The sequence below is a fragment of the Arvicanthis niloticus genome, chromosome 5 (assembly GCF_011762505.2).
Source record: "Arvicanthis niloticus isolate mArvNil1 chromosome 5, mArvNil1.pat.X, whole genome shotgun sequence".
Taxonomy (NCBI): Eukaryota; Metazoa; Chordata; class Mammalia; order Rodentia; family Muridae; genus Arvicanthis; species Arvicanthis niloticus.
The window spans coordinates 14,191,312-14,215,448 of record NC_047662.1 but is presented as its reverse complement, the minus strand read 5'-3'; the positions used below and the strand labels follow the sequence as shown (position 1 = coordinate 14,215,448).

Below are 24,137 nucleotides of genomic sequence, written 5' to 3'. Positions count from 1 at the left end.
TGTGGGGCCAGCAAGATGGCCCAGTAGGTATAGGTGCCTGTATCAAACTTGATGACCCGAATTCAATTGCCAAGGACCACAAGGTAGGAGACAACTGACTCCTGCAAGTTGTCCTCTGACCTCTACATGCTCGACTTAGTACAGACACGTACACACACACATGCACATGGACACATGTGTACGTGCACATACACGTTAGATGATTGATAGACAATAGACAGATGATAGATAAATGATAGATGATAGACACACAGATAGATGGATAATAGATAGATAATAGACATAGATGATGGATAGATAGATAGATAGATAGATAGATAATAGATTGATGCAATAAAAAGTTCAGAGATAAAGCACACATGCCTTCTGTTCTATTAATCTGCCTTTGACAGTTTAATTCTCTGGCCTCAGGACCAACTCACATTAAAAGTACAGAGCACTGGTTTTTTTCATTCACATAACAATTACCCTAAACCACTACTCTTCTGGGACACGGGTACCTGTGCTTCTGTTTCTGTTAGGTTCCCCACCCCCTGAGCAGTCAGTGCTAGCTCGATCTCCACTTTACAGAAGAGGCGACAAAATCAGGCATGTGAATTACTCCAGTGTAGAGCAGTGGACCCCTCCCCTCCAGAGCCAACACAGACCTGGTGCATTGTGGGTTCTATGGAGCCTAGGCCAAGGGAACAAGTGAGTGGCTTCATGAGGGTGAGACACCACCCTGTCCAGAGGATGTCTGGAGCTGGTACATCTTTGGCTTCTTTTAAGTTTTGTTTTGTTTTTTTAATGGCCATGTAATACATGTGTCATTAAAAGTAAACTGAAGGGTAGGGAGAGATGGCTCAGTGGTTAAGAGCCCTGGCTGCTCTTGCAGAAGCCCTGGGTCTGGTTTCCAGTACCCACGTGGCAGCTCACAACCATCTGTCACTCTCCAGTTCTGGGGGATCCCACACCCTCCCCTGACCTCCGCATTCACACGTGGTACACACACATGCAGGCAAACACCCATATGTTTTAAGAACTAGTTAGGCATGGGGACGAAGAAAGACCTTTTATCCTAACGCTCAGGAGGCAGAGACAGGAAGAGCTCTGGGCGTTCCCAGCCAGCCCAGGCTACAGAGCAGCCAGGCCAGCCAAGCCTACACAGCAAGACCCTGTCTCAAGAAAACAAAATAATAAAAAATTACAATGAACACTTGTGTGATGAGTCGCTCAGTGGGGTCTGGGAGGGATCCAGTTGGAGATATTTTCTCCTCTTTTCTAAGACTGTTATTTTCCTAGTTGATTTAATCATTATTTTCTTATGGAAATTGAATAAAAGTGGCTTTGACAGCTCCCTCCCTCTACCCATTTCAGACAATGAAGAGAGAGAAGTGTGAGATGGAGGGAGAGAAGGAGGGGAAGGAGGAGGGAGAGGAGGAAGGGGAAGAGGAGGGGGAGGAGGAAGAGGAAGAGGAGGGGAGGAGGGAGGAGAGGAGCAGGGGGGAGAAGAGGAGGAGGAGGGGGAGAGGAGGAGGGAGAGGAGGGGAGGAAGAGGGGGAGGAGGGGGAAGAGGAAGAGGTAGCTGTATCCTACAATGGCTGGGATTCAGGATGCACACCAAGCAAGGGGCTTCTGGGATGGACTTTCACTGAGAAGCACTGAGGAAGAGGGGGTCCCCTTAGGCTCCCGTGGGTGGTTGTTCAAAGAACTAGGCAAATCCAGGTCTAACAGGCTTTCTTCATGGATGCCCAGGAAACCCCCCCCCCCAAACATCCTAGACCTGAGGAAGGTCTGCTACGTCCCTGCTCTGTCACAGACCTGGAGACCTCCAGTTCACCTGATGCCAGAGCCACACTGAAGCCCAGTTGCTTCTGCTACTGAACCTTTACGGATACCATGCAGCGGCCACTCCTTCTCCGTGCTGTGCTCCACGCACTGCCCCACCGCAGTCAGCCATAGTGTCCGTGTCCTGGTGGTGGCTGGGCTGAAGGACCAGTTGGAAACTCTCTGGATCTAAGCAATGCAGTCTGTGTGTTGGCACAAGCCGACCCCAGCAGCTATGTCCAGGACCCGGCCCAGGCTCAGTAAACTGTCATTTGTGAATCCCAACCAGAGGTCACAAACCATCCAAAAGCAAGCCAACTCCTCTCCCTCACGTGGTCCCAGAATCTCCGCAGGTGGGACACGGTCACCAGTGTCTCAGCCACCCTCAAGCAGCTTTGGCCACACAAATGCCCTGAATGTCACCATGAGCTTCCTGACTTGTCACTTGGACATCTTACTCTGCTTCCCAATCCTGGGTCATGGCCCCTGTACCTGATCAATAAACCAAGTCCCTTCACGCCATCTCTCTCCCCTTCTCTTCTAAGACAGGGTCTCACTGGCCTGAACTCACCTCATAGAAAAAGCTGACCTCAGACTCCCAGAGATCCACCTGCCTCTGTCTTGCAAGTGTTGGGATTAAGGCATGCATCACCACACCTAGCCCTAACTCACAATTTTTTAATCATTGTATGTGTGTGTTTCTGTGTGTATGTATGATACATGTGTGATCATACGTGTGAAAGCAGACGCGCACATGCTACAGCATACGTGGGGGTCAGAGGACGACTTCAGGTGTGGTCCTCATCCTACATTTTGTTTAAGCCAGGGTCTACTGTTTGTGGCAGCATATACCAGGCTAACTGGCCTCTAAAACTTACCTGTCTCCTTCCACCTCCTACATGGGTTCTGAGGATTCGAACTCAGATCCTTAAATCGGGACAGCAAGTGCTTTACCCACTGAGCCTCCCCCAACCCCAACTTGATTGAAAAATGACTGTTAAACAGTCAGCTCCTAAAACTCAGCCACAGGCTCTCACGCATCAAAACACGCTAACTCAGGCGCACCAGCCAGAGTGCCACACAAACTCATGAGGACAGACGATTCCTGGGAACGCACGTGATCCAGGGCCCTGGTGGAAAGTGGACCTGCTGACCTGCACCAAGGCAAAGACTAAGACATTCTCTGAGGACACCAGACAAGAAGCTGGGCCTGCGGGAGTCTAGGGAGATGGCAAGAGAACCCTAGAACACCCATGGCTTATAAGTTTGAATCTGCATGGACTCTGGACCTCTCCGGGACCAGACAGAGACTTGCTGGCCCGCGTGGGGCAGGGAGAGAACACAGAGGTGTTGCAGACCAACTTGCAAAGGCCAGGAGGATGGAGCTGGGGAGTCCCAGCTGGATCCCCCCAGCTCCTCCACTAACAGCCTCAGGCGGCCACTTCCCTGAGTCTGCACAGCCTCCTCATCTGTTCAACAGATTGTCTTCCCTGCCTAATTACCAGGATTGTTATCAAACAAGAGACAGCGGCTGGGCTGGCTGTGAGCTACAATATAAACCTACGCTGTTATTAGCAGTCTATATAACCACCCTCTTGGTCTTTCCAAGTTGATCTAAGAAAAGTATAATCCTTCCATTTTCTGCCTGCTTCCTGTGGAAGCTTCCAGGGCTCGGAGCTCCTCACCAAGAGCTTCAACTGGGAGATACTATGTGCAGAGATCCTTTCCTCTTCCCATTACCTGGTACCCAGGTACCCTAGGAGTCCAGCAGCTTCCCCCTGTTTGTTGGTTGTTTGGTGAACAAGAGATGGGGCCCAGGGCCCTCCTTGAACATGCCAGACAAGTGTTCTACCACTGAGCTACCTCCTCAGCCTCCTAAAGTTAAAACTTAAAAAAAAAAAAAAAAAAAAAAAAAGCAGAACATAGGAACCACCAGTTTCCGGCATCTGTTAATTGAGCACCTACTATGTGCCAGGCAGCGTTGCAGGCTGGTGACCAAGAACAGACATAGCCACTGCATCCAAAGCCTTCCAGGTGTAAAGGAGCCTCTCTACTCGGAAGGAGAATCCTAAGAGCATGGGAAAACCTGCCTGGCTTGCTGGAGAGGGAAGAGGTGAGGGATGGAACCTGTTTGTAGATGAGACAAGGGTGGGAACCGAGGCTCACAATGAAAGGGAGGATACCAGCCTCAGGCAGACAGCTGGGTTGGAGGAGCAGCTTGCAGCCTGATAAAAGGCAAGGGGTCCGGAGCTTTGCCTGAGGTCTTCAGGCAGTGCCCTCTTCTCTCCTCTGTGGAAGCCCATGCCGCGTGGACAGGTGGATAGATGGGCAGTTTCAGCTCACAGCTAAACCCATAGGGCTGCGGGGCAGGGCTGTATGTACTAATGAGACTGCACAACCTGCTCTCTCCCACACAGCCAAAGAAGAACAGATGGGACCTGGGGCAGGCTGGGTAGGGGTTTCTCCGTGGGGACTCGAAGGCTTTTGAAGCAAACACTGAGATCCGAAGCCCCTCAAAAATGAGATCATTCACCCAGTTCCATCTTCCCGCTTTGGGCTGAGATGGGGGTCCTCGGGCTCTTGTGTCCAGATGACTCTCACTCTCAGGAACACAGAGAGATCTAGCCCCTCCCCCACCTGGCTCCTTCTCACAGCCACCCCCTTGAAAGCTGATGGCCACCATCTAGAGAACCCACCGGACTCATACCTGTCTTCCCAGGGCTCATACCTCTCACCCAGGGCCCTGTGCCCATGCCCTGCCGCTGACCCCTCCCACACCCCACTCCTGCGGGAGGCCTGGCTGTCCCGCCTTTGGGCAAGGACTCAAGATGGGAGAGGCTGACTCAGAACAGAAGCCACCCTGCGTTACCTGACTTCATGCAATCGGGGTGGAGGGGGGACCCCAGAACATCAAATCACAGTGGAGGGATGGGGAAAGTATGACACTGGGGGGGGGGGGGAGGGGGATGTCCAAAACAGAGAGAGAGAGAGAGAGAGAGAGAGAGAGAGAGAGAGAGAGAGAGAGAAAGCAGACAGAGGCACAAAGGCCAGTCAGACAGAGGGACACTCAAGGGGCACAGAAGGACACGACCACGAGAGGGACCTGAGCACACAGGGCTGGGGACCTAGGACACCCGCACACACAAAGCGGCCGCCGGAGCCCGGGAGCCCGGGCCTGGGCGCCGCGCACTCACCGTCCCCGCTGCTCACAAAGGCTCCGCGCCACCGCGCCTCCCGCTCCCGCCGCGGGCGCCGGTGGCCGGGCCGAGCCCCGCGCCCCACTGCAGCCCCGGCCCGCGGCCTGCAGCCGCCGCACGGCCCGCCCCGCCCGCCCGGTCCCGGGGCGCGCGGCTGAGGTCACCACTTAACCCCTGGTGGCCTGGTTTGCACGCAGCTCCCCCTCCCAGCTCCCCCAACAGTGATCCCGGAGGGGGCGGGGCTCGGCTCTCCCCCTCCCATCCTCCTCCCTCTCGGGGAAACTGAGGCTGGGGCGTGGAGGGACTCCTGACGACACGAGGGACACACACACCCCCGCCTTCCCTGTCTGGCACCGGGAGCCCCTACACACCACTGCGCCTCTCCTCTGCAGCCCTGGGTAAGATTCTGAAGACACCGGGCTCCTTTAAATTCCCCCAGCAGGATCTGGAGTTCCCTGCAAGGGGCGAAAGGTGCCAGGGCCTGTCCTTAAGGAAATTGAGACCTGCAGACACTAGGCCCCTTGTGGCTGTCCTCCATCCACAGGGGTTGGGTGCAGCCTGACAGCCTGGACGCTAAGCAGACTCAGGTAGAGGGGCTGGGGCTTACTCAATATCCTCACTACCCAGCCTTTGATACAGCCCCATTTCCCAGCGACAAAACTGAGGTTCAAAAATGCGAGTCGTTCACCCAAGCCGCCCAACTCCCCAGCCCTCCAACAAGGAGGAGGAGAAGCTAGGCTCCTAGCTTTCCATCCTTGCGTGCCTGAAAGCTGCCAAGCGCTGGCTACTCCATCCCAAGATCCCAGAGAGGGCCTCCGGATATGATGTAACTAATTACAGTTATCGGGTCACTAATTAAGATTATCCGTTGTTATTAAACACTGCCAGTTACCTCTCTCCGAGAGAGGTAATTCACACTTATCAGCAATTACTCCTGGGTTAGCAGTAATGTCTGAAGGCTTCAAGTGCACAGCGGAGGTTAAGATGATTGCCTAACTGTGTTTGTGACCACAAAGCCTGCAGAAAGGTATTTCAGTGGTGGCGGTAAGGGGTGTGTGTGTGTGTGTGTGTGTGTGTGTGTTAGACATCTTTCTCAGTCTCCACTATCTTTTTATTACTGATGTGTGTTTGTTGTTTTTAATAACTTATTTATTTGTATTTTCATATATGTTGGTGTTTTGTCAGTATGTATGTCTGGGTGAGGGTGGCAGATTCCCTGGAGCAGAAGTTAGACAGTTGTGAGCTGCCATGTGGGTGGTGAGAATTGAACCTGGGTCCTCTGGAAGATCAGCCAGGGCTCTTAAACGCTGAGCCATCTCTCCAGCTTCCACTATCTTTTTATAAGATTTATTCTGGTTTTACTGATGTATATATGTACATGGGTCTGTTGCAGTTCCCATAGAGGCCACAGGCATCAGATCCCTGAAGCTGGAGTGACCAGCAGCTATGAAGCTTGCAACATGGTTTCCTGAGAATCAAACTCAGGTCCTGAGGAGCCAGTCTCTCAACCCCCTTTATTTTATTTATGGGAGTGGGGGGAGTCTTTCACTTCACCTGGAGCTTGCCATTGGCTGGCCAGCAAGTGCCAGCAATTCTCCTGCCTCACAATGCCAGGTTTCCAGGATCCTGTCTGGCCAGCATTCTTTTCTTTTGTTACAATTTATTTACTTATTTTATGAAGAGGGCATTGAACTCAGGACCTCTGGAAGAGCAGTCAGTGCTCCTAACCACTGAGCCGTCTCCTGTCAGCCTGTGCTTTCTGATTCTCTTTGTTTTCAAAGCACTTTACTCATTAGGTTACCCTTTCAGACCCTGTCTGTCTGTCTGTCTGTTCCTTTGTTAAATACCCTCTGTTGGGGCTGAGGAGATCAGTCAATAGGTAAGAGCATTTGTTGCCCTTGCAAAAGACCTGGGTTCAGTTCCCAGCACCCACATGGCGGCTCACAATCATTCATAGCTCCAGTTCCAGGGGACCCAAAGCCCCCTTCTAGCTCCCTGAGGCACCAGGCACACACGTGGTGAACTTGCATACATGCAGGCAAAACACTCATACACGAAAGATGAAATAAATAAATCTAAAGGTTAAACACTATTTAGGAGAGCCTAGAGGGTTAGGCTCTCACAAAGTCAGGTTAGGCTCTGTGTTTGACTCTGACAAGACTAGGAACACAGGCTCCCACGGTACAGAGACAAGGCATTGGGCTGAACTCTCTGAGTTCATCGGTCAGTTGGTGACTCGTGTTTACTCAATACTTGCTAAGTACACGGCTGGTGCCACGGTCGGTAGATGGGAGACTTCTTGGACAAACAGGCCCAGCCTCTGTTCTGAGGGAGCTTCCATGCTGGGGGCTAATGTACCATGAAAAACACAGAGGAATGTTCCAAAAGGCCAGCAGAGCAGGAAGAACTTTTTGGATGTTCAGACTGACCCCCCCACCCCACCCTGAGCTCATAACACTAAAGGTTAGTCTAGAATGTGACTTGAGTCAGGAACTGTCATAAGCGGAGCCAGGCACAGGCCCTGGGCCTCTGTTCTCAGCCTTTCAGGATCTGTTCCAGGCTCCTTGAGGCTCTTACATCTGCTATCCCCTCCCAGAACTACACCAAGACCCGGAATCCCCAGGAAGCCAGCCTTACACTCCAAACACGCAGCTGTGAACAGGACGCCGATTTGAAGACATGAACTATCTCTACCTGGCAGGCACTTATGGTCCAGGCTCAAAGGCAGAGGTCACATTCCAGGTCCCCTTTGTGCTCCCTCCTGGAGCTCTGCACAAGGCAGACACACACTCAACCCTTGGGGATTCCATGGATTCCAAGTGGACACCCCCAAACCCTCAGCCATTGGACCCCTGAGGTTCTATGCTGCAAACCACCAGCTGAGAAAACAGACTGAGCCTGTGGCTTCAGCTTGCTCTCCCCACAGTCTCTCGCAGTTGCTGTTAACTGGTGGCCAACACTTGATCACTGGGAGCTTGGCCATAAAAAGCCAGGTTGCTGGAGCTCCAAATACAGCCAGGAGCTGGTGATGCCCGGTTCATGTTCCCTGTGGCCAGGCTCCGCTGGGGACAGGCCCCTTCAACACAAATATGTTCCCCACCAGCCAACCCTCTCTTCCAGCCCAGTGCACCCTTGGCGCTGAGGCCCTTCCCCCGTGACTTAGCATTTTAATGTCACTGTCCCTAAGCTCTCTACTTTTGCCATAAAGAGTCATGTCTGGAAGAGTCAGTATGTGCTTGACAAAAATACGAGCCACAGTTCACAGGCCAGGCTAGCACAGCCTTCTGCCTTCTTCCTCCCCAGCACCTCTCCCTGAACATTCACACACCTCTTCCCTCCCTCCTCCAGCTTCATATTCCTCTTATTTATTTTTTGTTTGGTTTGTTTGTTTGAGGCAAGATTCCTCTACATGGCCCTGGCTGTCCTGGAACTCGCTATGTAGACCACACTGACCTCAAACTCACAGAGATCCCCCCCACTCTTGAGTGTTGGGATTAAAGGTTAAAGGCGTTGCACCACCACTCCTGGCATTTCCATTTTGGTTTGTTTGTTTTTGTTTGTTTGTTTGTTTGTTTGTTTTTTCGAGACAGGGTTTCTCTGTGTAGCCCTAGCTGTCCTGGAACTCACTCTATAGACCAGGCTGGCCTCGAACTTAGAAATCCACCTGCCTCTGCCTCCCAAGTGCTGGGATTAAAGGCGTGCACCACCACCGCCCAGCGGCATTTCCGGTTTATGAAGCAGGGTCTCATTATGTACCTAGAACTCACTATATAGACCAGGCTGACCTCGAACTCAGAGATCTGCCTGCCTCTGCGTCCCGAGTACTGGGACTGAAGTCATGCACCATCGTGCCTGGTTCTTTTTATTTGTATTTGTTTAAGGTTTTCAGTTGGTTGGATTTTTTTTTTTTTTTTTTTTTTTTTTTTTTTTTTTTTTTGAGACAGGATCTCACTATATAGCACAGGCTGGCCTTGAACTCACAACATTGCCTCTATTGCGAGGTCTTGGGATGGTTACAAGTGTGAGGCCCTATGAGCCGCTCTTGCAGTCCGCGGTCTAAACTCACCGCAGAGACGGTGTACAAGGGATGCCTCTGGCCCTTTGTTCTTGCCGTCTCCGTACCTGGTTACTCTATGACAAACACAACACTAACTGTTTCTTATTATGTGACTTCTTTGTTCAGCTTGCTTTGCTTTGTTTTGTTTGAGACAGCGTCTCATGTAGCCTAGGCTGGCCTTGACCTCAAGATCCTCCTGCCTCTGCCTCTTGGACCCTGGGGTAGCAGGCATATGTACCCTGCTTTGCTTTGCTGTTTTGAGATCCTATTCTATGTCACCCAAGCTGATCTTGAACTTGGTTCTCCTGCCTCAGCCTCTCGGGCCCTAGAATCATAGGCAGGCTTGGCGACTGCTCTCTGGTCACGTCTCCATCAATAGCACATCTCAGATGACTCTTTCCTTCACTCCCTCCTTGGGAGTTCCCCGGCTCCCGGGCATCTCGAAGTCTCTGCTGGGCATGGCATGGAAGGTGCTCTCATAACCTGCCCTAGATATGGTTTCTGGAGTCACACGGAACATCCTCCCAACACCTAGGGCTGAAGCCGCTGCAGCAGAAACACATGTCTGCTGCACAGTTGAGCCCTTGGGTTTCAATAACTACAAAAGGAATAGGAAAAAAAAAAAAAAGAAAACAGCCTAGGGACTGGAAAGATGGCTCAGTGGTTAGGGCCACTGGCCGTGTTCAATTCTCAGCTCCCACCTGGCAGCTCACAACTGTCTGTAAGTCTAGTCCCAGGGCATCTGACACCCTCACACAGACACGCAGGCAAAATACCAAATGCACATGAAATAAAAATAAACTAATTTATTTTAAAGTCTGGGAATATTTCCATATTCCACAACATTCAATTAACCAGCATCACCCACTGAGCAGGGCCTCCTGGGGGATTTATGGTGTAAGAACCTCTCACAGGAGAGTCACAGAAATTCATGAAGACTCAGTAATGCAAGATCTCACTTTCTTTCACCCGGATTTTGGGAGGAGTGTGGGAAGGAGGGGACAAGGACAGGGCTAAGTTCCTCTCTGACTAAAAAAAAAAAATGGCTGTACGATTTGCCCAAGGTCGGTAAACAAGCTGGGATAGAAGCCAAGAGACAGACACAGAGGTCCTGCCTCTGCCTCCTACTGATTCCCAAGACCAGCCCCCACCTCGTCATGGATCAAGAAGAACCAGAAAGATGGCTCAGTGCATAAGGAAGCTTACCTCTGAACCTGACCACCATGGGTAGCATCCCTAAAGCCCACAGGTTGTCCTCGGGCGTCCATCCGTGAGCCATGGCATGCTCACACCCACAGACATAAAAAAATAAATAAATAACCATACAGGCCGGACATGGGGACACTCACCTCTAATCCCAGCACTTGAGAGGGAAAGGCAGACAAATCTCTGTGAGTGAGTTGAAAGCCAGCCTGGTCTACAGAATGAGTTCCAGGCTAGCTGAGGCTACTTCATGAGACCCTGTCTCAAAACAAATAAGTAAACAAATAAACCAAGAAAGCAAAGAAAAGAAAATGGGAGGATAAGGAAATGAACTTCCACAACCCAGCAGCGATCGCTCTCCCACGGGATCCTGAACAAGTGTGCGCAGGAATTCCTTCTTCTGTCCCAGTCTTGAGACTGAGCCCCAATCCCAAGCAGGCCTGAGTCCCAGCTCAATCAGTTTAAAGCATGGCTCTGTCCAGCCCTGTCTGACGGCGCAGGCAAGGAAACAAAGGAACGTTATAGCAGCTTACGTCCCACAGTGGAGCACCCACAGTGGAGCACCGCCAGGTCTACACACTGTAAAGAAATAAAAGGATATGTTGACGTTCAAGCCCTCAAGCTCTTCCCCACACGGTGCTTGTTAACTCCAAAAGGGAAGAAAGCAACTTCACAGTAAATGTACCCAGGTGTTCCGGTAGCACCAACAGCCTCCCGTGACCACAGGGGACACGGCATCGCTTCTCGGGATCTCTGACAAACGCAGTTAGGAGCAAAAGGCCAGTAACACAGAATAAGAAGCATTCTCTTCTAAGTGTTTTATTTTGTTTTCCTTAAGACAGGGTCCCATATAACTCAATCTGCCCTGAGCTCACCCTAAAGGCTCAGACGAGCTTCAATGTCTAATCCCCCTGCCTCCATCTTCCTGGCATGTGCTACCATGTCTAGTTTATGGAGCCCTGGGTATCAAACCCAGGGTTTTCTGCATGTTAGCAACCACACTCTAGTAACTGAGCCACATACCCCGTCCCATCTATCCTTTCTTTCTTTCTTTCTTTCTTTCTTTCTTTCTTTCTTTCTAGAAAGAGCCCTGCTATATAGCCTGGGCTGGCCTGGAACTTGCCTCTGGTCCTCCTGTCCCTGTCTGGGGTTATAACCATACCCCACCATGCCCTGCACTATATAGGTCCTACCTCAAGCTCCCAGGTGGTGGCATCACAGATATGCACTGCCAGACTTGGTCCCCACTGTCTTTTAAAGCACTGAGGTCGCCAATATCAAAAGCAGGCTAAAGAAACTTCTAAAACTGAAGGAATTTGAAGAAAATCGACAGCTACACACACCTCATGATTCAGAACTCAAGGCTTCTCCTATAAAGACCATTGTTAGACAACTGGAAAATCTTGATTAGGGTTTGAGGATTAGACCATGGTAAGGTGTCATGTGAACTTCCTGGTTCAGCTAGCTGTAGGGTAGCTTTGAAGGACAGTGTCCTTGTGGGCAGGAAGCACAGCACAGTACCCAGGGTGAAAGACCGTGACGCCAGCAGCTGCCTCTCCAGCCCAGGAGAAGGGCAGTGGGTGGGAAGTGGGAGCATAGTGGACTTGCAGCTTATCTGAACGTTGGGAGTCATTTACAAAGTCAGACCGGCTGGCAAGATGGCTCAGGGGTAAATATGCTTTCAATTAAAGGGTGGTAAGCCATGTTTGATTCCTGAAACCCACAATGGAAGGGGAAAACCAACTCTCAAAAGTTGTTCTCTAACCTCCTCATGTGCAACACACATACACACACATACCCACATACACACATATACACATGCACACACTCAATACATACACACGCACATACCCACACTCACATACACACATCTACACATACATACACACACATCACACAGACACACACAACACAAACACACAGAGACACACAGGCACACATACTTACACACTCACACACACATACACATATGTGCACACACATAACACATACACACACAACACAAACACAGAGACACAGAGACACACATACTCACACACTCACACGCACATATACATATATGCACACACATCACACACACTCACACATAAATAAAATATAGGGAAAAGGACAGATGACTCATTCATTCTCAATGAGAACAGTCGCTTCCTTCTCTAGGTTCAGCTCCAATATCTATACGTAACACAACACACACCTTTCCTAGCGTCATGACCCGGCTCTCACCATCTTAAACAGAGCAGCTGTGGCCATGGCACAGGACTCTCGTGAGATCTGCCTATTAAACATGTTCTCTGGTCTAACGGTGGGGAGGCAGCTCGCCAGACCCTCACTTTAGACTCCAGCTGCACCCTCCCTACCCACCTTTGCCCTGAGCCCACCCCTCCCAGCTGCACATCATTCTGCCCTGCTTCTGGGGTCTCCGGAATGCTACTGTACCCAGAGAGAAGATTGAAGGGGGAGCTTCAGGACTTAGCCTTCAGGATGTCACCACCCACTCCAGAGCTGGAAATGTTTCTTTGGTCTGACATTGGTGCCATGTCTGGAGTGAACAGACATTTGCCCACATCTCCCCAGGAAAAGTCACACGACAGGCCAGCAGTTGCTTTTTGTTTGTTTTTTCTAGTTGTTTTGTTTTACCAGACAGGGTCTTACACCATAGCCCCAGTTGCCTTCCAACTCCAGGCAATCCTCCTGTCTCAGCCTCCCAAGGGCTGAGATTACAGCTACATGCCCCCCCAAACCCAGCACAAACCCCGATATTTTCCAGAACTATGTGTTTTCTTTAAATCTTGTGTGTATATGGTGTGTGCGTGTGTGTGTGCGCCTACATGTACATGTGTGTATATGGGGACACTTGCCTGTACACGCCTGTGCAGAAGCCAGAGGTTCACGTGTGGTGTCTTCTTCAATGGTCTTCATATTGTCTTGGTTTGTAGTTGTTTTGAGGCTGGGTCTCTCTATGTAACCCTGTCTTGCCTAGAACTTGCTGTGTAGACCAGGCTATCCTCAAAGTCACAGAGTCCTGTACCCTTATCTCCGACTTCCATATAACACACCAAAATTAAATAGTCTTGAGAGCTATGGAAACCCTTGGGTCATAGAGAGAGCACCAGATTCAGCTCTCTGTCTACTCCGTGGTAATGGAGCCTCTAAGAAACTGACCCCAGAGCCGCCTCCTCCTGGCACAGTAGTTCAGATGGGATGGTGGCCACTTGACCCACAGGGAGCCCATTGGCTGGTTGTTCCCAGGAATGTGGAATAACAGAGCCAAAAGGCTGAGCTGGAAAAATGACCAACAAGATTCTCAGAGCACAGTCATTGTTCACATTGTGGAAAGAACCGCAGCCAAGTTCAGGCCGAGGTTCGGAGAAGAAAATTAAAAGGAAGAGAGATGGAGACGGAGCTTAAATGCGTGGCTTGGTTGGTGGAGGGCGAGCCTCCCCAGCGCTCACAAAGCCCTGGGTTGGTCCCCAGCAACACAAGGGCTAGGAGCAGCACACTACCGGAAGCCCAGCACTCGGAAGACACAGGCAGCGGAACAGAAACTTATTTTGCCTCTGTAGTGAGTACGGTGGGCAGCCTGGGCTACATGACCCCCTGCCTCAAAACAAACCAACAATAAACAAACAGAAATAAAAAAAAAATGATAATAGCAAACAGAACAGTGTCTCTCCACTTTGCTCTGCATGGACACTTGTGTGTATGAATTCATTCCCCAGCCGCACCCCCCGCCCCCCACTCTATAAAGAACCTTATTCACACTTTACAGATGTTGAAGTTTTAGCACAAAGTCTGTTCAGGTCCGGAGTTCCATTCCTTTTTTTTTTTTTTTTTTTTTTTTTTTTTTTTTTTTTTTTTCCCAAGACAGGGTTTCTTGGTGTAGCCCAGGCTGTCCTGGAACTCACTTGGTAGACCAGGCTGGCCTCGAACTCAGAAATCCACCTGCCTCTGCCTCCCAAGTGCTGGGATTAAAGGTGTGCGCCACCACCGCCCGGCCAGACTTCCATTCCTAATGCCATGAGTCCCACACTGTCACTGGAGCCTTCTGAGGACATCTTTACTCCTTGACTCAAAGCAGCCTGTGACAAGAGGCAGATTGATATCCATGTGCCCTGGCCACTAAGTGTCATACAAGAGGACCTGTTAAGGTCCAAGAGCTCATCCTCCTCCTTCTCCCTTCCTGTGTCTTGTAGGGGACAAAGGTGAAAGGTCACTGCTGGATACCTGTAAGTCAAGAGCCTCAGAGGCAGATACTCGGCACCTCTCCCCACCAACCCACCACCACAGGCCACGTGCCCGGGAACCCTCCCTCACCTACAGCCTGTCAGGAAGAGCTGAGCCCTGGGGCCTCTGAGCAGAGGTTTGTGTGGCTCTGCCTGGGGCCTGGGCACACAGCCAGAAAGGGCAGGAGGCAAGGTCTTTTCCTCCGGGCATCAGGTTACCACCAAGAGCTCAGAGTTGCTGGTCAGCTGACAGAGCCCAGAGCCTATTTGAGAAGCCACCGTAGGGCTGAAGAGACAGGGTGAGGGATGTTGCTGAGAAAAGGAAGAGCAAGGGAACCAGGGACAGAGTGGGCCCAGCCAGGGGACTGGGCCCAGACACAAGGTCTCCAGAAGGGAACAACCTCAGCTGGGGAGGACAGTCTGCAGCTGCCAGGCTGCACTGACACTGGGCACAGTTATGGCCTGGCACCAGCCCCAGAAACCTCCATTGTCCCCGGTTTTGCCGCTGCTCACCCGGGGCTGGGACTCTTCTACCAGCTCCCTGGTCCCCAGATGAAAGAAGCTTTCTAAGAGTCGTAAAACTGTGCCCCCTCGGAACAATGGGTCCTTATATGGCTGCACCCTCCTCATAAACTCCCAGCAGCAGCACCCAAGAAGCTGCAGGCCCCGGCTTTATAGACTGGCTTTCTGGAGCAGCCCCAACGCTCATTAACATCCAGCCACCCAGTCCTTCTGTGAGGCTCTGCTGGATGGCTTCCATTCACAGAGGCTCACTGTGCGCCAGCCCCGCCCCCACCCCCAGCAGCCCTGCCTGCCTGAGGCTACAAAGCCAGAACCCTGCCAGTGAAATCGAGAACTCAAGATCTCAGAGCACAGCAGATGGGATCCAGCACACTAAAGACCTAAGGTAAAGGAGGTCCTGAACCCAGACCCTCATGAAGCCCAGGATTCCCCACCAGCTCAGACTCACACACTGCCATCATCCATTCCCCGAAAAGCCCTCCCCCACCGCAAACCCTTACAAATACTTGGGCTACATCAAGCTCAATACCCTCCATGCCTAAGCCCCCTTCCCTCTCATAAGAACAAGTTTCCAAGATCCCTCTTCACATGAGGAACTGAAGCACAGAGAGGGCAAGTAGTCTGCCTGAGACACACAGCAAGTAAGCCCTACATTCTAGGTCCACCTCTGACCTCCCCAAAATTTCATAAGCGGGGATTCAGCTGCGTGGCTCTGGCTTAAACCCTCCTTAAGGTCACTGAAGATATGTGGTTCACATTTATTTTTTTTCTGTGCCATGGAATTGAACCTAGGGCTTGCTGACGCCAGGAAACCACACCATCGCAAAGCTGACATTCACTTTTCCCGGGTAAGTACCTTCTACGTACTGAAGCCCTTAGCCCACTCCCTGCTGGATAACCAGATGCCAATACTGCCACTTGAACTCTTCAGAGGCAGAACCAAGCCGGGCAGTGGTGGCACATGCCTTTAATCCCAGCACTTGGGAGGCAGAGGCAGGCGGATTTCTGAGTTCGAGGCCAGCATGGTCTACAGAGTGAGTTCCAGGACAGCCAAGGGCTACACAGAGAAACCCTGTCTCGAAAAAAACGGGGGGGGGGGAGGCAGAACAAAGCCTGGGAAAGACGAAATGGGAAGGGTCTCACTCACACTCCTGCAGAGCATGTCAGTGTGGGTGCCAGCGGGCCAGGCCACCCCTACACATCTTTCTAGAAACCAGAAGTCTAGCCGAACATGAGAACGATGTCTCCGCAGTCTCTCAATCCCAGGGGCCCACTTGGGACATTTCTGGCTCCATCCACACCTGTGCCCTTAGCTCCCTGTGCCATCTACTGTCTGCCTCTCCTGGGCTTCTGCTGGTTTCCTTTCCACCCCTGCACCCTGCAGAGACAATCTGAGGAAGTAAGGTGTGGTGACATACATCTATACCCAGTATCCAGGAAGCAGAGGCAGGAGGACTGTAAAATCATGGGTGGCATGGACTACATAGCAGTTCCAAGCTAGCCTGGGCTACATAGGGAGGCCCTATCTCCAAAGATAAATCCAAACACAAAAGAGAAGGGCGATCTAATAACCAGCTCCTGCCTGGTTATTGCTTTGTGCACACTCCACTCCTGCCTGGCAGACAGATGGGCAGCTATGGCATCCCAGGCCCTGCAGAATCCCTCAGACCTGATCAGCTACCAGCCATGGCCAGCCCTATGTGAAGGTGGTTCTCTCATGGCCTGCCCAGGCCTGGAAAGATGGCTTGGTGACCTGACCTGTGTCACTATCCCCTTGCTACCTCTGCTATCTCTGGGGAAAGCAACCTTCCCAGAGAAACTCCTGGATAGTGTGGTTCATGAGAGCCAGCCCTGGAGTTGGTGGTGGCATCATCACCACCATCAGCATCATCCCCTTCACCTCCTCCATCATCTCCATCATCACCATCAGCAGCATCATGTTCATCTCCTTCATCATCTCCATCAGCATCATCCCCTTCATCACCCCATCACCTCCATCACCTCCATCATCATCATCATCACCTCTCCAGGTACTCACTGGCTGCTGGGTGTTGGGCCTTTCCCTGAATAATTCCATGAGATCACAATAATCTCTCCAGGTAGGAGCTACCACCATCCTCTGCTACACACAAGGAAGCTGACCTACAGTGACAACCAACCCACAACACTAGGGACTGTAGTGCTTGCTCAATTATCTGTCACCTCTGCTACCCCAACCACCCCCCAAGGCAGGATCTTGTCTGTTTAGAAAAAGCATAGCTCCAGAACATAGTGCCTGGCACTAAATAGGCATTTGATAAACGGCCTTTGGATGCATAGGGTGGATAGGTAGGTGAATGGCTAGATGGATGGATGGATGGATGGATGGATGGATGGATGGATGATGGATGGATGGATGGGTGGGTGGATGGATGGATGGATGGATGGATATATGGATGGTAGGTGTATATAGATAGATGTATGGGATAGCTCAGTGTATAAATAGATCAGTGGGAGGGTGGAAATAGTAGGTAAGTAGGTATAAAAATAGATTAATGAATAACAAATGGAGAGATTGATGAATAAAAAAATATATGGATGGTAGATGAAGGTATAGATTGATGAATGGATAGATGGGTAGATGGGTAGATGGATGGATGGATGGATGATGGATGGGTGGATGGATGGGTGGATGGATATATGGATGGTAGATGAAGGTATAGATTGATGGGTGGATGGTGACTAGGTGAGTAGAAATGGGTAGAGGCAGGCTGAAGAGTTAAAAGCACCGTCTGCTCTTGCAGAGGACCTCTGTTCAATCCCCAGCACCCACACAGCAGCTCACAACTGTTTGTTAACCCCATTTCCAGGGGATCCTACGCCCTCAACACAGAGATACTTGCAGACAAAACACTGAGGTATACAAAAAATAAACAAATCATTAAAAATATTTTTTAAAAAAAAGAAATGGTGGAGAGAAGTTGGATGAATGGACAGACAGGTGGACAGATAGAAGGATGACATGGGAGAATACGACTGAGAATGAAGATGAAACAGACAGTGGGTCATAACTCCTCCACTCCCAGCCACTCCCCCCGCCCCGCCCTGCCCCAGGAGAAGAGGAAGGTAAATGTGGTTTCCTTGTTTACTGGGAAAATCCCCTGGCAAGGCTTCCACAGAAGGCAGAGAGGAGTGTGTTGACATTTTTAGGAACAAGGAAATAAGGAGTACAGAGGGATGAGCCACCTTGAGAAGGCTGCGTGACAGCCATGGCAGAAAGGATCGCACAGTACCTTCCACGCCAGGGCATTGCACCAACCTTAAGCTCCTGTCTCCAGATGGGGCTGGGAGGAGGGTAGGCAGTCATAAACTGTACCCAGCCAAGTGAGCTCCCTGCCCTGTGGTGCAGGGCGGGGCCTGGGAACAGAGCTGCGGGTTTAGTTCAAGTCACTCCTCCTTTACCCAGGAGCTCTCAGACCCCGGAGTGATGGACATCCTGGCAGCCCAGAGCTTGCCAGGCTCGCTCTCCTTCAGTGAGAGATCTCATGTGACCCACAAGCCCTCCCACCTCATTAATTCTGACCCGTGGCTCAAGCAGGGCAGATTCTGGGGCAAGATAGTGTGAAGAGTTATGCCCTCCTTGCTCGGAGCAGTTTCCTGTTGGAGAGGCACGACTCATATAGCGGGGCATCGAGACACAAGACCTGGCGTTCTAGTTGCCGGAACAATGTTAAGAAAGGAAAAAAAGGACCTTGCACTGCTTGCCTAGCAAGCAAGAAATCCTGGGTTTGTTCTTCAGCCGCTGCACGAAGCCGACATCACTGTGCACACCTTAACCCAGCACATGGGAGGAAGAAGTAGGAGAACCAGAAGTTCAAGGTCATCCTTCAGTAACCGAGTTGGGGCTACGTGGAGATCCCGGGGCAGGGGGAGAGAAAGAGAAAGAGGACAAAGTATGTGGCTTCCTGACCCTTAGAGACAGCCATCCCGAGGGATAAATGAAAGATGTCATTGTAATCTGAGGCTGCATCAGGCGGTGTCCTGCCAGGCTGGAACTTGTCCATTTGTAAGAAAGAAGAAAAAGGAGTCGGGGTCACTTCTATGCACCAACTTTAGAGACACACTGGGAGAATGCATACTCTCACCAGCTCTGGAAGCCCAGGGTTGGTCAAGTGACTCACCCAGGGAAAGTACAGAGCCAAGCTCAGAACCGCAGCCTGACCCCTGAGCCCATCCTTCTCCCACTGATAGAGAGGACTTTCACCACGAGGCCCTTCTCCCCAAGATGAGCCCTCGGTGTCCGGGGTGGGGTTTATTCAGGCTTGTGTGACCACCACTCCAGTCTCCCTCAGTCCTCTCCCACCAGAGGCCACAGATTCCTCTTTCCTTCCTGGGCACTGTGGCTGTGCTGACCTGGGACAGAGGCAGAGTGGTGGGAAGCCACTGGGCCCCTGGAGACAGGGTCGGAGCTGAAGGGCTTTTAGAATTGATAGAAGCCAATGCTCTCCTTTCCCAGAAGAGGAAACTGAGGCCCCAGGGGTATGTGTGGGGGTGGTGGGGGGGAACAAGAGTTTCCCTCGAGGTCACCAAAGGAAGACTAAAGCTTCTGTAGAGCAAAGGTGGTGGCCTGTTGGCTCCAGGCCCAATGGCTCTAAAAACAAGCCCACTGTAACCTCTTTTTATCAGATTGAAGAAATGCTTATCAGCTTAGGGGAAGAGGTGGGGTAGGGAGGGGTGTGGGGGAATGGGGAAGGGTAGCTTGTCTGTCTGAACCCCTGGTTCCCTCCCTCAGCTGGCCATTGCCTGGTGAGCTGAGTCAGGGAGCATGAGCTCTCCCCCTACACACACGCACATCCAGTTCCTGGTGTCCCCCCACACTGAAGGAATCTGGGAGAGGGGTCCTCTCAACCCAAAGCTAAAGACTGAAGGGAGGTACAAGGGCAGCCACACCAGCTGCTCGGCTCCCTCTTCTCAGCTCCTGGGACTTGTTCCCTGGAGTCTGGTTTTCAGGAATCCCAGAGTCTCTACACTGGCCCTTTTTATTTTTATTTATTTTTCACATTTTTTGTCAGGTCTGGTGGCAAACCTGCCTTTACCCACTGAGACACCTTGCAAGCTCTCCAAAACCTGCTTCCTGCTCAGCTCCCGAGAACCCTGGAGACCTCTGCTCCCCAGAGAGCTCGCATTCTAAGAGTGGTGCCCACTTCGGGGGACACACAGACCTGTTTGGTACTCTTGCCTGGTGATCTTGACTGAGCTCAGTCTCAGCTTCTCCCCCCACCCCACCCCCACCCCGAGTCACACGACCTGTGATCCTGCAACACAAAGAAGCAATATCAAGAATCTTACAGCCGAGCTAATGAGATGGCTCAGGGGATGGGGGGGGGGGGCACTTCCCCTCCGTACGTGTGCACACTGAGGAAAAAGAATTGTAATGAGAAATGTTTAAGAGGTTCGAGGTCACTCTTTTAAAAAGTACCTCAGTCCTGAGGGTTACACATCAAGACCCTGACAGTCAAGGAAGGCCGGCAGACCTTGGGTGAGCAGCTGCTTGCACTGTGTGGAGGTTTGGCTCTTGTCAGGTTGTGTTGTTGCCTTGAGGGAGAAAGGGTCTCACATTGTAGCTCTGGATGGTCTCAAACTCACAGCAATCCTCCTGCCTCGGCTTCCTGAGTGCTGGGATTACAGGTGCAAGACACCATACCAACATTTTGGTTTTCGTTTGGTTTTGGTTTTCAAGACAGGCTTTCTCCATATAGCCCTGGCTATCTTGGAACTAACCCTCTAGACCAGGCTGACCTTGAACTCAGAAATCCCAAGGAGCATACCAGCCTCATCGAAACGTTTTAAAATAAGCTTAGTCACGACTAGGTAGAGCCCTCTGGGAAATGGGGCTGTCAGGAGAGCTCTGTGTGGCTTATGGTCTGCACATGGCAGTGCCCAGGAAGTAGATTCTTTGCCACAGCAGGGTGGAAGCCATTACAGCACTGTTACGAGGAACGGGGAACAGCAGGTTCCTCTTGTGATCTCCTACCCATGACTGTCCTCCACACTGAGTGGGGACGTCTCTCTGCTTGATGACAGGGATACGAAAGGACCACCCTCTCAAACCCCCAAAGTCCTCAGCTCTCGGAGGACAGAGGCAGGTGGGCGGTAGCCACAAGCTGGGTCTCAGTGTACTAGGCAACCCCACCTCTGACACTTCTACCAGGCTCCCCAGGGTCCTCCAGACCAAAGCCTAAAAGGTGAGGAGGTGGCTAGGGAAAGGAAAGACCCTTGAATCCTCACCGTCTTGTAACCATGTGGCCTCAGGCAGGATGCCTGACCTCTCTAGGCCTCGACCCCATAACTATGAGGTCAGTCACCATGGGGTTGGTTGTCCCCACCCTGTCCAGTTAGCTAGGCTGTGAGTGCCCTAGGGGACCAGCAATGTACATAGCTTTGTAAACTGTGAGGTACCTTGGCAAGACACTGCCTTATTGATCACCAGAGTCCTTCCACAGAAAGCAAGAGGAGGCAGGAGATAGCAAAAATGGGAAAGAGAAGCAGACTTAGGACCAAGGCCTCCCTGTCCCCTGCCACACCCACTCTTCCTCCTCCTTAAACCCCAGGTCCCCTTTTCTTCATCTATGCGAGCTTCAGGAAGTTCCTTTGCCTCTCTGGACCCGTGATCAGAGTAGCGCATACTCGGTGGGAATATGGAAGGATTAAACTCGTCACACAAGCACTGCACTGTGCTAGCCAAATGAAAACATGAGGTAGGGGCCTGGTTGAGTTCATGATGTTATCATTGGCCAGACATTGACCGAACAATGAAACAGATCCTTTGAAACCAGTGAGCTATCCTCCATCACCAGAGGGAGTCAAGCTTTGGCTAAATAGCAACGTGTCAGAGACGCAGGGCAAGACCGCCTAGTGACCTTTAAAATGCCACCCAACCACAAACGGGTACAATGCCTGCCAAGGAGACTGTCCTTCCCTCTAGAGGTGAATGGCAGGGATGAGACGGAACAGGACTGACAGAGGAAGCCACCAGGGTAAGAACACGGGAGAGCCAAAGAGGTAACCATGAAGTAGCAAGGAAGGCTGAGAGTGGACTTGCTAATGTCCAACCACTCTGCCACCTCGGCTTTCTCTGGGGGTTCAGAGCCTCAATTTACCAGCTATAAAGATGTTCTGAAGCCACCACCACCCTTCTCAACCTCTGTAAGCCTAAAAATGGGGTAGGGGAATTCCCACCACACACCTGTGCTCATGGTTCCTCCATGTCCCGTCTCCCACATTACCCTCATTTACCCACGAGACTCAGGGTCACCACTGCAGAATGGTCAATGAAGTTCTCTCTGAGAACCCCCAGGCATCTCCAAGCCTCCCTGCCATTTTGGGAAGAGCCGGACATCCCGGAGTCCAAAGGTGTCAACACAGGAGACCCTCACCACCTCCATCACATCCAAAGAACACCCCGTCCAATTCTGCAAAGAACAGAGAGGGCTTAACTGGGAAAGACTAACTGACCTGGACTGCGTACAGTTCAACCGTGGTCCTCAGGGGAGAAGATGCCAGTGATGGGGCAGGAGCCACCAGCGGGCAAGCATCTGGTGGGGAAGCTGCTGGTGGAGCGAGCAGGAGCCTCCGGTCTGATACACTCAGGCTCCTGAGCCAGGCCTGGCTGGGCTTGTTGACAGCCCAACTGTATGAGTCACTTACCAGCCAGACCTGCTGGGCCGGTGCATTGGACACGGAGGCGGGCAGAGGGTGGAAGACTGGAGGACCGGAGGGGGCCCTGGCCTCTACCACCAGGAAGGGTTAGGCTCAGTCAGTCCCAGCCTGGATGCGTGTATATATCCCTCAACCCAGCCCAGGAAGCCCAGGAAGTTAGCCAGGGTAGGAAAAAGGGACTAATAAACAAAGATAGGGGTTCAAGGAGTGTTGAGTGCAGGGGTAAACTCTGCCTGCTGTCCCCTGGTTGGATGGGGCTCAAGACAAGACTCCAGGATGGGTGGAGCCTTATATGATCCAGATTCTTTAACTAGGGAAGATGGTAAGGGGCAGCCATACACCGGAGGGGAGAGATCCTCTTGAGGACAGCTGAGTGACAGCTGTGTGACCTCAGACAAGCGGTCTGGTCTCTCTGAGTCTCAGTTATCTGCTTGTTAAACTGCAGGTGTAATAATAGTAATAATAGCCTCTGAATGATAGCGCTGTCGGGAGGAGCAGGGTCGCCCGCAGTCAGTGACAGCCACTAGGGTCACAGAATACAATAGGTCTTTGGGGCTGCAGGACAGGGAATGACTTGCCATAGTCATCTTTCTCGCTGTCAGTGTCCATGAGCATAGGTTTGCCCAACACCTTGCTCGTCAAGAACACAGGCGTCTGAACATCAGTATAGTCCGGCTGGAGAGATGGCTCAGCGGTTAAGAGCGCTGACTGCTCACAACCATCTGTAATGGGATCTGGTGCCCTCTTCTGGTGTGTCTGAAGACAGTGACAGTGCACTCATATAAATAAATAATTCTTAAAAAAAAAAAAAAACGGGGGGGTGGGGGCTGGAGAGATGGCTCAGCAGTTAAGTACTGATGCTCTTTCAGAGGTCCTGAGTTCAATTCCCAGAACCCACATGGTGGCTCACAACCATCTGTAATGGGATCCGATGCCCTCTTCTGGTGTGTCTGAAGACAGCGACAGTGTGCTCACATACATAAATAAATAAATCTTAAAAAAGAAAGAAAGAAAGAAAGAAAGAAAGAAAGAAAGAAAGAAAGAAAGAAAAGAAAAGAAAAGAAAAGAAAAGTCTGTTAATCACAAGTGCTCCGCTTACTCCTTGAGCCCCAGGAAAGCCCAGCTGGAGATACAAAGGTAGCCCACCCCCTCACACCGAACCACGCCCCCCTCTCCTCTGCCCCCCTCACCAAAGCCTGAGGTGTTAGATCAGCGACAGGCAACTAATCCTAGAGCTAAATCTGGCCTGTCCTTGCTTGCCTAAACCAAGCACACGTGTCGCCGAATGTGATCACGCGTGCTTGACACCGAGGCAGGAGGATCTCTGGGAGTCAGAAGCTGGCCTCGGGCTGCATGGTAAGTTTCACAAGTGGAGACACTGTCACTAAAACACAAAGCAAACAGAAAAATGTGCATTTGCTCCTCCATTCT

The 24,137-nt window shown here is 51.4% G+C and overlaps 1 protein-coding gene and 1 long non-coding RNA gene across 5 annotated transcripts in view; one reads left to right on the top strand and one right to left on the bottom strand.

Moving 5' to 3' along the window:
- The window catches only part of Arhgef10l (Rho guanine nucleotide exchange factor 10 like), a 149,679-nt gene extending 127,022 nt beyond the window's left edge, over window positions 1-22,657 (bottom strand). For 2 of the 4 annotated variants that reach the window (XM_034502370.2, XM_034502372.2), the window contains exon 1: window positions 5,001-5,133. The gene's annotated coding sequence lies outside the window, so the exon portion shown is untranslated. Of the gene's footprint in view, window positions 1-5,000; window positions 5,134-13,121; window positions 13,401-22,502 lie in introns of those variants that run through there. The other 2 variants (XM_076933857.1, XM_076933858.1) reach the window with 2 other exon arrangements.
- Window positions 14,655-20,346, top strand: LOC143442308 (uncharacterized). The gene is made up of 3 exons (XR_013110356.1): window positions 14,655-15,393; window positions 15,801-15,856; window positions 20,060-20,346. It is a non-coding gene; the product is annotated as an uncharacterized LOC143442308 (long non-coding RNA).
- Window positions 22,658-24,137: the final 1,480 nt, after the last annotated feature.